Source organism: Mustela lutreola, chromosome 9, assembly GCF_030435805.1.
Source record: "Mustela lutreola isolate mMusLut2 chromosome 9, mMusLut2.pri, whole genome shotgun sequence".
NCBI lineage: Eukaryota > Metazoa > Chordata > Mammalia > Carnivora > Mustelidae > Mustela > Mustela lutreola.
The window spans coordinates 123,552,244-123,563,115 of record NC_081298.1 but is presented as its reverse complement, the minus strand read 5'-3'; the positions used below and the strand labels follow the sequence as shown (position 1 = coordinate 123,563,115).

The following is a 10,872-nucleotide window of genomic DNA, read 5'->3' as shown; positions in this document are numbered from 1 at the left end:
CTTCAGGTTCATTCGTGTGAATTATAATCCGAGGATATTGCCTATTTCAGACATATACCTTTGTTTTACCACCAGGAAATTATGGAATAAAAACAAGGGTTTGCTATGTTTAAATTCTTACCAAATTAAAAAAAAAAATACAGAGTTAGCGTTCACCTCAGCTCTGTGTGTGATACAGGGCTCCTAAACCGCTTGGAATTTCCTAAGTGTTGAGAGCCAGACTCGTTATCTTTTGTTATGTTAACGAGGGATGTTTGGAAAGTCCCCAGGTCACCTCTGGCTGGGGCTGGCGGCCTGGGGAACCAACCACGTGATCAGAAGGGTGGACCTCTCCCTCCCTGCCCTCCCCACCTGCTGGGAGAGGAGCAGGGCTGGAGACTGTGTTCCATCACCAATGACCAATGAGCTCATCAACCTTGCCGGTATCACGAAGCCTCCAGAAAAAAGCCAAAAGGATGGGGTGTGGTGAGCTTCCAGGTTGGTGAACACCTTTAAATTTGGGGAAAGTGGTGCGTCCAGAGAGAGCACAGAAGCTCCGTACCCTTTCCCCAAACCTTGCTCTTCACATCTTTTCCTTCGGGCTGTCCCTGAGTTCTCTCTTTTTATAACTGGTAATCTAATAGGTAAAATGTTTCTCCAAGTCCTGTGAGCCACTCTAGAAAATTAATTGAACCCAGGGAGGGAGTTGTTGGAACCTGTAATCTATAGTTGATGGGGTCAGAAACGCAGGTGACACTCTGTACTTTCTGGCACGTGAAGTGGGTCTTCTACATGTAAGGAGGCAGTCCTGTAGGACGGAGACCTTAACCTGTGGAATCTGATGCCATCTCCAGGCAGAGAGTGTGGGATCTGAGTTGGATTGTGGGACATCTAGACGGTGTCATGGAATTACCCCTGCCCCACATCTGGTTTTGGTAGTGTGGGAAAGTCACATTGACAGTAAAGGAGACACCAGGAGAGGTGAGATTTTCCAATACTTTGGAAGCTCACACCCTTCCAAGCCAGCACTCCCTTCTCTCAGTCACTCCTGCTCACTCTGAAGCTCTGGGAGTTGGGGTGATGCCCAACCCAGAGATAATTTCCCATTGGGGAAGCCTGGCGACATGTCCCATCAATCTCTGGAGGACCTGGAGGTGGGGTGTGGGCTGAGAGTGGCCTGATTGATTCCAGACTCTTTCTCCAATAGCAGAGGTAGTCCAGTGCCCCAGGCTAGGAAGTGGCATGCTTGGATTCTGCTGAGTTGTTCTTGGCTACTGGGTACTCTGCCCATATGTCAAGACAAAAGGAAGGGTCACCAGGACCTTCCTATTTCATGAACATCATAAAAGGCAAGCATGTGTCAAAAAGTGGAGGCAGGAGGTAAGGAGAGAACAGAGAGCCCAAAGCATGAGAGGTGCAAGCGGAGGCGCAGCGGAGGCTGCGGAGGGAGAAGGCATGGATGGAAGCCATGAAGAAGACCTTAACCTAACATGTACAACCTAACCGACTGCTCCTAGAACAATTTCTAGTTACACAAGTAATATTGGAATAAGTTATTCATGTTAAAAAGGTAAATAAAACTGTACTGATAAAGACCCCTGGGACCACCATGACTCAAGTATCACTACTGTGATCACATGGTATGACTTTTAAAATAACCTTATAGGCCTTTTTCTCTATATTTAACACACAGACACACTCTCATACATACACACATGTAGTTTTCCATAGGAAAAACATACTATTTTTATTGGTTGGGTTTTTGTTATGCTTTTTTACAAGAAAGATCTCTTACTGTGCATAGCTTTTGGCTTCTTCTTCATTTCTTCCCTCAACATTATACCCTGAAAAGCTTTGTTGGTAGATGTGGCTCAGCCCTTTCTTTCCAATATTCTATTGTGTGGATGTCCCACTGCTCATTCAACCCCTACTGAGGGGCCATTTAAACATCTCCAGTATTTTAACAAGGGATATGTTGTTTAAAAGACGGGAATGCAGCAGGATCTCTGTTGGCAGGTGTCAGTACTCAAGAGGGGCTTGCTTGGTGATGAGAAGAGATAAGCCGGAGGGCTGGGGGAAGGCTGAGCCCTCTGGAGTCCTGGATCAGGAGCCCTGGGTCAGGAGCCCTGGGTCTGACTGCAGCTGTGTTCTCCGAGGGCAAGCCCACTTCCCTCCTTGAAGTGTCTGTTTCCCCTTCTCTAAGACAAACGGGTAGGATGCCAGTATGGTTCTCAACCCTGGCTGCTATTCTGAATCACTGGGGGAACTCTCAATAAAACAAACAAACAAAAGATAAATCCTAACAACACAAACACGCCTGGGTCCCACTCCTGCAGCTCCTGATTCCTTTGGTCTGGGACCGGGCTCTTCCATCTGTCTCTCTTTTTTTTAAAAAAATTCCGAGTATGTAACACAGGTTGAGAACCAGTGTTCCAGACCAGGGCTTCTCAAACTCCACTGTGCCTACAAAACTGATTCAGACGGTCTGGGCAAGCCTGAGATTCTGCCTTTCGAACAAGCTCCCAGATGACTCCAGTACTCCTGGTCTGTATCAGGAGCACTGGATCCTTTCTGGTCTCTTTCAATTCTAATGTCCTTTCTCACCACCCTAATTCCATACTGACCTTCAGCCAACTAGAGGATGCCTGAGAACTCAGGGGCAAAGCGGTTTGGTGCCCCAGGGCCAAGCAGGGCAGCTAGGGAGGCCAGGAGGTTGGCCTCAGGTGACAGCGTATAGAGCCCAGAAGACAGCGGGCAGAGGGCTGGCAGGGCTTGTGAGGTCCAGTTCCAGAGCAGGGGCGCCTGTCTCAGCCACAATTTCGGCAACAGTTGGCCCAAGGGCTTTCAGTAAGAGGCTGCAGTTCCAAGTCTGCCTCCAGACCTGTTCCAGGTCTGAGCCAAACTACAAGGAATTTAGGGCAGGAAGCTCTCACCTGGGAGGACATCTGAATCTAGGCAACTGAATTAATACCAGGAAGAGGATTTCCCCTAACAACACTGTGTAGATAAGCTCAGTCTTTTTTTTTTTTTTTTTTTAAACCAGTGTCCCTGCTGTTTACAATATTTACAGCCGTCTTGATCACTGGTAGGGGTGGGGGGTGTCAATTAGAATTAAGACCAGGGGCACCTGGGTGGCTCAATGGTTTAAGCCTCTGCCTTCAGCTCAGGTCATGATCTCAGAGTCCTGGGATCGAGCCCCGTGTCGGGCTTTCTGCTCAGCAGGGAGCCTGCTTCCCCCTCTCTCTCTCTGCCTGCCTTCTGCCTACTTGTGATCTCTCTGTCTATCAAATAAATAAATAAATAAAAATCTTAAAAAAAAAAAAAAAAGAATTAAGACCACCTGGGGCAGCTGGGTGGCTCAGTGGGTTAAGCCGCTGCCTTCGGCTCAGGTCATGATCTCAGGGTCCTGGGATCGAGTCCCGCATCGGGCTCTCTGCTAAGCAGGGAGCCTGCTTCCCTCTCTCCCTCTCTCTGCCTGCCTCTCCATCTACTTGTGATTTCTCTCTGTCAAATAAATAAATAAATAAAATCTTAAAAAAAAAAAAAAGAATTAAGACCACCTAATAGTTTTATCTGCAAAATCGTGCTTTTTTTTTTTTTTTTTTTTTGGTATGTTTTATGTTGTTTCTGTTCTGAAGTCCTTTCCAAGTATTCAGCTGGATGTTTTAATTTAGACAGTGGTGCTCTCCCCCCATTCTGCTTTCTGCTTGCACACCAGAGCTCTGATTTCAGGTTTAACCTGTTTAAAAAAGATGAGAGGTTTGCTTTTGCATCAGCTCTGAAACAGACTGTTGAACCTTGTTGGAAGGTCATTTCCTGTCTCCAGAATCTCCTCTTGAGTCATCTTTTCTCTGCTTATAAGACTGAATCAAGATCTGATCATTTTTATGTTATTTTTTAATAAACTTTATTTTTTAGAGTGTTTTTGGGTTTACAGCAAAATTGAGAAGAAAATACAGAGAGATTCCATCCCCTCCATAGGTCCCTCATGTACAGCCTCCCCCACCATCAACACCCCCCACCAGAATGACACATGTGTTCCAGTCCACAAACCTGCACTGACACATCATGATCACCCCCGCATCCACAGCTTTCATTAGGATTCACTCTCGGTGTACATTCTGTGGGTTTTGACAGATGGATAATGACATGTACCCACCATTATAGTAGCACTACCCTAAACACCTGTGCTCTGCCTATTCGTCCCTCCCTTCCCCCTCCCTCTGGCAACCACTGATTTTTTTTTTTTTAATTTTTTTTACTGCCCATCATTTTGCCTTTTCCAGAATGTCATAAAGCTGGAATCATACAGTGCATGGCCTTTTCAGATAGGCTTCTTTCACTTAGTAATACCCATTTAAGTTTCCTCTGTGTCTTTTCATAGCTTCTTTATTTTTAGTGCGGAATAATATTCCATTGTCTGGATGGACCATGATTTAGATCTCCATTCGCCTACAGAAGGACATCTTGGTTGCTTCCAAATTGGGGTAATTATGAATAAAGCTGCTGTAAACATCCATGTGCAGGTTATTGTGTGGATATAAGTTTTCACCTCTTTTACATAAATACTAAGGAGGGTGATTGCAGGAATGAATATAAGAACATGTTTAGTTTTGTAAGAAACTGTCTTCCAAAGTGGCTGGGCCATGTTGCGTTCCCACCAGCAATGACTTGAGAGTTCCTGGGCTCCACATCCTGTCCAGCATTTGGTGTTGTCAGTATTTTGGATTTTGGCTGTTCTAATACGTGTGTAGTGATATCTTACTATTGTCTTAGTTTTCATTTCCCTAATAACATGATGGTGAGCATCTTTTCATCTGCTTATTTGCCATTATTTGTGTTTCTTTGGTGTGGTAACTGTTCAGTTCTTTGCCCATTTTTTTAAAAGATTTTATTTATTTATTTGACAGAGAGTGATCACAAGTAAGCAGAGAGGCAGGCAGAGAGAGAGAGAGAGAGAGAGAGAGAGGGAAGCAGGCTCCCCACTGAGCAGAGAACCCGATGTGGGGTTCCATCCCAGGACCCTGAGATCATGACCTGAGTTGAAGGCAGAGGCTTTAACCCACTGAGCCACCCACGTGCCCCTCTTTGCCCATTTTTAAATCAGGTTGTTCATTTACTTACTGCTGAGTTTTAAGGGTTCTTTGTATGTTTTGGATAATGGTCCTCTAGCAGAGATGTCTTTTGTAAATATTTTCTCCCTGTCTGTGGCTTGTCTTCTCATGCTCTTGATTCCAATCAGTTTTTACAGAGAAGTCCCAGAAGTCGCTTTTAATAAACTCTGACCTGCTTTCTGGGTCCTCCTGAACGCTGCTGGTTTTATATGCATGTGGGATCCCTTAAGGATTGGTCTATCCAGCTTTTCTCATGGATAATCTAACATTTGGTCTTCCTACTAACAGGCCAGTTAGTTGATGGAGATTGGATTATAGGCCCCTGGGAGATTCTGAATTCATCAGTAAAGAGGCATCTATCTTAATCAAGGTTTGGGAAAATCTCAGATAATAGCTCTTAGTTCTGCTGAGACCAGGGTTTACACTCTATGGTTAAAGGCATCTGTGATTCTCAATCAGGGTTTTTTTTTTAAAGGAATCTGAAGTTCTGGAGTGTGGGGGGTGGGGAGGGAGGGCTTGTTAAGGAAAGGCAAGGGATCCAGGCAAGGGGAAGAGAGAGGTGGAGGGGTTAGAGGGATTGAGGTTAGATCCACGTGGAAGTGGAAGAGAGGGCATGATCGGGGTGGGGGTGCTCTTGGTCACTGTCAGTTGAAACTCTTCATACAACCCTGTGTCTTGGGGCCTGACCTAATGGCTAGCCACCTCTGAACACCAACAACCTGAGTCCCCAGCAGGTGCGAGATATTAGAGAAAGAGAAAGAGAGAATGTCCCTTCTGAATCAAAACCAGACTCTCAGAACAAATGGCCAGGATGAGAGGACAGTCTCATCTGGTTTTATTGGCGACCCACAGCCAAGTTTGTCTTCAGAGGGTGCTCGTCTGGGGAGAACCGCCAACTCTGGCGCGTATGAGGTCAGCTTCAACAGCCAGTTTATAAGAATGATGTTTGTATGCCACCATGTGATTTGTCCCTGTGACAAAACATCACTTAAGGACACAGGACAAAACAAAGTGACAGGTTGAAGCAAATCACCAAGGACACAAACCTCGAAGGAAACATTAATTAAACATGTATGCCCAGGATTTGGCAAGTTCATGAAATAACAAGGAACTCAGCATAAAGAGAGTGGACAGAGTTGAAGTGCAGTGGAGACTTACTCGCTGATGTGGACGGTGTTCCACGGGCACAGTGAGGCCAGAGAGACCTTGGTGGGCACTATACCTGGACAAGAGCCAAGGTCCACAGCAACAAGCAGGTCAGGCTGCATGTGAGCCACAGCACCAAGATTACATCCCCAAATCCAACAAGACCAGAGACAAAATTAGCCACGGCTGTTTATTTATAAACTCGCAGCCACAAGGAAACCATCTGCAACCACTTACATTTCAGCAGGGGTTCAAAGGTGTCTGAAAGGAGAAAAAAAAGAGGAAATACGGACAGTCTCTGATTGGCAAGCAAGCATTTTACTGATGTGTGGGAGGGGACGCTTGGAAACAGGGGGACTCTAATTGACCTTCAGGTACATTTGGCAGTCCTTGATTGGTTTGCTATCTGTAACTTACAAGACTAGGGAAATGTTCAGGTTCTCCTGTTTTTGTTTTGTTTTGTTTTTTAGGAGGACTATTTTAAGAGATTTCTTAACTCTGAGGGGCATAGAAGGATATCTGGGCCAGGCAGAGGCCAAGCAGGGCCCCCTTCCTTTATAGCAATGCGTTGATCTCTTGGGACAGTTTCCTACTGTGTGCAAAGCCACTATGTTAGGGACCATGTAGGTGTTAACAAAGAAAATGAAGCATGGGTCATCTCTTTCTAGCAAAAGAGACAGCTCCCACTGGCCTGTTTTTGGATACTGGACAAGATGAAGCCAGTGGTATGATGGAGCTACAGAGAGGGCAGGAGCGGTTCATCTACTGTGAGGTAGGACTTGATTCTCTTCCCTGGGGCCCCCAGTGGAGTGACTGGAGTGAGACTGGGCATCTTCATGCATGCAGCAACTGTTGAGTTCCTGCTGCTGTCGGGTCCTGTGCTAAGGGCTAGGGACAATGCAGGAAACCATTTGGTCCTTGACCTCCCAGGGAGCTCATGGTCAGAGAGGATAGACTCAGCACACTTGTAATTGCTTGTTCAGAGTTGGAGGAACAGCACAGGAGGCCAGCGGAGCATGAGACAGGACCTTACATGGACTAGACTTGAGAAAGACTTTTGGGAAGAAATATTTACACTGAGCCTGAAAGGGGAATCAGTGAGGCCAAGAGATGGGGAGGACATTGACATGAACTGACTTCCAGGCAGAGGGACCAGCCTGAGTTAAGGCTTTGAGGTGGCAAAAGACGCCATGTTCAAAGAGGTGAAAGGAGCCCAGTGGGTCTGGAGTCAGAGAGAAAGCAGGGAGTGGGGCTTGAGGCTAGAGAGGGGGAGGAAATCAGGACCTTCTAAAACATTCCAAGATGGTTGGAATTTGTCCTAAGGGCTGTGGGAGGCTATTAAAGGGATTTATGCAAGGTTGTGACAATTGGGCTCACACTTTGAAAAGATCATCAGGCTGCTGTGTGGGGAAAAAAAGAGTAGACTTGGGAACAGCTCTTGTAGCCACTTGGGAGGCAGAGATGGGCCCAGGATGGGGCAGTGAAGGTGGAGAGTGGTGAATGGGCTCACGAGGTGGTTTAGGATATAGAACTGACAGGACTCAGCAACTAATGATCTGTTGGGGCTGAAGAGAGGGAGTTTTCAAGGATTGTTCAAGGGCCTGTCTATGACCACTGTTGTCCTTTCCTGTAGGAGTGTAGATGGGCAGAGAAGAATCATACATTCTTCTCTCAGCTCCTGGAGTTTGAGGTGTATATGAAACAGCAAAGTGAAGATGTTGAGTCAGTGAATGAGTTTGCAGGGTTTGAAGGTTAGGAAAGAGGGATGGCTGGAAATTGAAATGTAGGAATTATGGGCACATAGATTTCAAATGAAGCCATGGGGTGTATGTGTGTGAGATCACCTTGAGAGATGGAGAGAGGAGGATCCAGGACAGAGTTCTGAGGAGCTCCAGCAGCAGAGCAGAGGCTGGCAAAGGAAGCTGAGAAGGCACAGCTGGAAAGAAGAAACCAGGAAACCAGACACCAAGAGATCAAGGGAAGTTTTCTGAGAACAGGGGCAGAGGTCAGCTGTCAAATGTCTCTGAGATGTCAAGTAAAATGAAATCTGAGGACCTTGCTATCCATGGGATTGAACAAACTGTTGACTGGAGAACATTTCTGGCAAAGCAGTGGAAAGAGAAGCCACCCTGAAGAGGGGGATGGAGACCAGACAGTGGAAGGCGTTTGAAGGGTCACTTCAGGGATGGGATGGGTGGAGGCTTGGGGTGACCAGCCTCCAGGGATTGGTCCCAGAGAGGTGTTAAATTTCAAGAGTGTGGAACCTCATTCAGGTTCGGGAAACATGGCTCTCAATGTCAACAGAGAGGAATACTTGGAAACTTGGCTTAAGGAAGCTCCCAGAAGCAAAGAAGAGAGGGAATGGGAGGTGGAAAGAGCCATCCGGGATTCCCACAGAGACCACGCCAAGATTCCAGCTACCCATGGGAAAGCCTGCGATCAAGGCCCACATTGCTGCATGTTCCTGGTCATACGTGCCCCTAGGAGGCCTCTCACGTCAATGGAGGAACAAACTGAAATGAACAAAGGTGAAGAAGCATCTCAGGTTAAGCGAACTGGCCTTTGGAACAGAAACACTGGTATTGAAAATCTGGCTTGCTGGCTGCTCTCTGTGTGACCTGGGGCACGTTTCTAAACATTTCTGTGGATTATAAGACCTATGGAATGTGAAAATTCCTTTTCCTCATGTTTTCTCTTTTGGGTGCTAACCCTCGAAGGCCCTTCCTGAACCTGAGAAGGAACCCTTGGAACAAAAGGCTGGCCTGCCTCAGCCAGCAGTGCCCAGAGGCAGAGGCACAAAGGTATTCCCTCAGGATGGAGGAGTTGGGAAACAGAACCTACTGAACCAGCCTGGCTGTCCTGACAGCTGGAGCGCTGTAGAGATTCCACCTTGAACCCAGCCCAGCCCAGCCCAGCCAGCTTAGCTGCAAGAGGGTCCTGGGAGGGAAGGCCAGTCTTCCTTTCTCCCCTACTGAGGTCCTCTCCCCAGGTGGTGCCATCAGAGGTAAACAGTGGGCCTGTCCAGGGAGCTGGCACAGCAGGCACACTGTGCATCACCATCATTACTGAACCTATTAACACCAGGTGCAGCGTGGGTGTCAGGGCTGAAAGCCCAGCGTGGTAGCAAGCAGGTGACGCCATGCCTCAGCAGTCCCCTGCCCACAGCCAAAGGCCCAGAGGGCCCCATTCTGGAGTGGCAGTGTGGTTGGAGGGACATCCCAGCTGGTAAGTTGCCCTGGCAGGTGGTAGAGAGGCTATCTTCCTTCTCTGGACCCTCAGTCCAGGAGAAGTCTTCCCAAGCAGGTACTCTGCTCTGAACACAGGCCAGGGAGGCATGTGGGGTCAGTGCATGGTGGATGGGGCTGCAGGAGCCAGGAGCCTCCCAGCAGGGTCTGAAACATGTGAGATTCCTGGGAATTCTGGGAGACTTTAGTTGTTTCCTTTGGATTTGGAGAACTGGTCACGGCTGGGATACAAAGGGAAATGAGTAAGGGAAAGATTAACCATAGCAGAAGTTCCTTGGGATCCTTGGGATCCTCCTGGATCCCCCTGAGAGGACTCCACCAGCTCTGCCACATGGGGTCTTAGCTCTAGAAGATCCAGGGAAGAGCTTCTCCTACGGTGTCTAAGCCATGATGGCCAGCCCATCTCCATGGAACCTTCCTTCTCAGAATGGAGATGCAGACCCTGGGCTTTATGTGGTATCTGCTAGAGTGAGGTCTGTGCTGAGTTCCTCTGGCTTGAACTGAGCCACTACTGGGCTATGATGGGGAGGGCAGACTTCCCTCAGCAGCTGAGCAACCTTGGGCAGGGCAAGTTACTAATCCTCTCTGGGTTTTTAGTCTCTTACCTGTGAAACTGAACTAAAAATTCCATTGCTAAAAGTCAGGGTGATTCAGTGCTACATGATGAGTGGGAATGAATCAGGAAATCCAGAACTATCTCAGGCTCCGTCACAGACTGGCCCTGCCTCTTTCTTTGTCTCAGTTTCCTCTTCTGTGCGATGGGGGTGGGAGAGGACTGACGGTGTGGCTGTTAAGGTCCAGGTGCCCTCTGACTAGTTCTGACCTCATCCCTATTGTTTTCCTGCCTCTGGGTGGGATTCTTCCCACGAAGGGAGAGGAGGTCACAGCAGGCCTGAGATTCACCAGCCGGGATGGAGCAGAACATCCCTGTTTGGTTCTCTGGTCTTCTTGAGGTGGGACCAAGGAGGACAATGCCTCTGGTGCCTCCACCAAGAGAAACCACATTTCCTCTGCAGGTTAGTGCAGGCCCTGGCTGGGTAGTGGTCTGGCTGAGTGGTCCATTCATACTTCTCTCCCAGGAGGGAATAGTCACACCATTAGACTCCCCTGCCCAACTGAGTGCATGAGTCATAGGCTGCCCTCCACCAATGCAGAATGCAGAGCGTTACCTGGGTTTCTCTCCGGAAGGGACTCCTAAGGCCATTTCGCCAGGAGCATCTCTCAGACATGCAGAGAGAAACTAACAGGTATAGAGGGAGAAGACTTGGATCAGAAACTCCTTTTTACAACCTACTAGTTGAGTGTGACCTTAGCTGAGACTTTTAACCCCCTGAGGAATGTGGCTAGTATTAAATAAGATAACGTTACGAGTTCAAGTAGCAAGCACC

The 10,872-nt window shown here is 47.7% G+C and overlaps 1 protein-coding gene across 3 annotated transcripts in view; it reads left to right on the top strand.

Annotated features, from left to right (window-relative positions):
- Nucleotides 1–340: 340 nt before the first annotated feature.
- The window catches only part of PLB1 (phospholipase B1), a 135,947-nt gene continuing 125,415 nt past the window's right edge, over nt 341–10,872 (top strand). For 2 of the 3 annotated variants that reach the window (XM_059188733.1, XM_059188731.1), the window contains exons 1-2: nt 368–477; nt 4,364–4,466. The gene's annotated coding sequence lies outside the window, so the exon portion shown is untranslated. Of the gene's footprint in view, nt 478–4,363; nt 4,467–10,872 lie in introns of all 3 variants that reach the window. The other variant, XM_059188732.1, reaches the window with a different exon arrangement.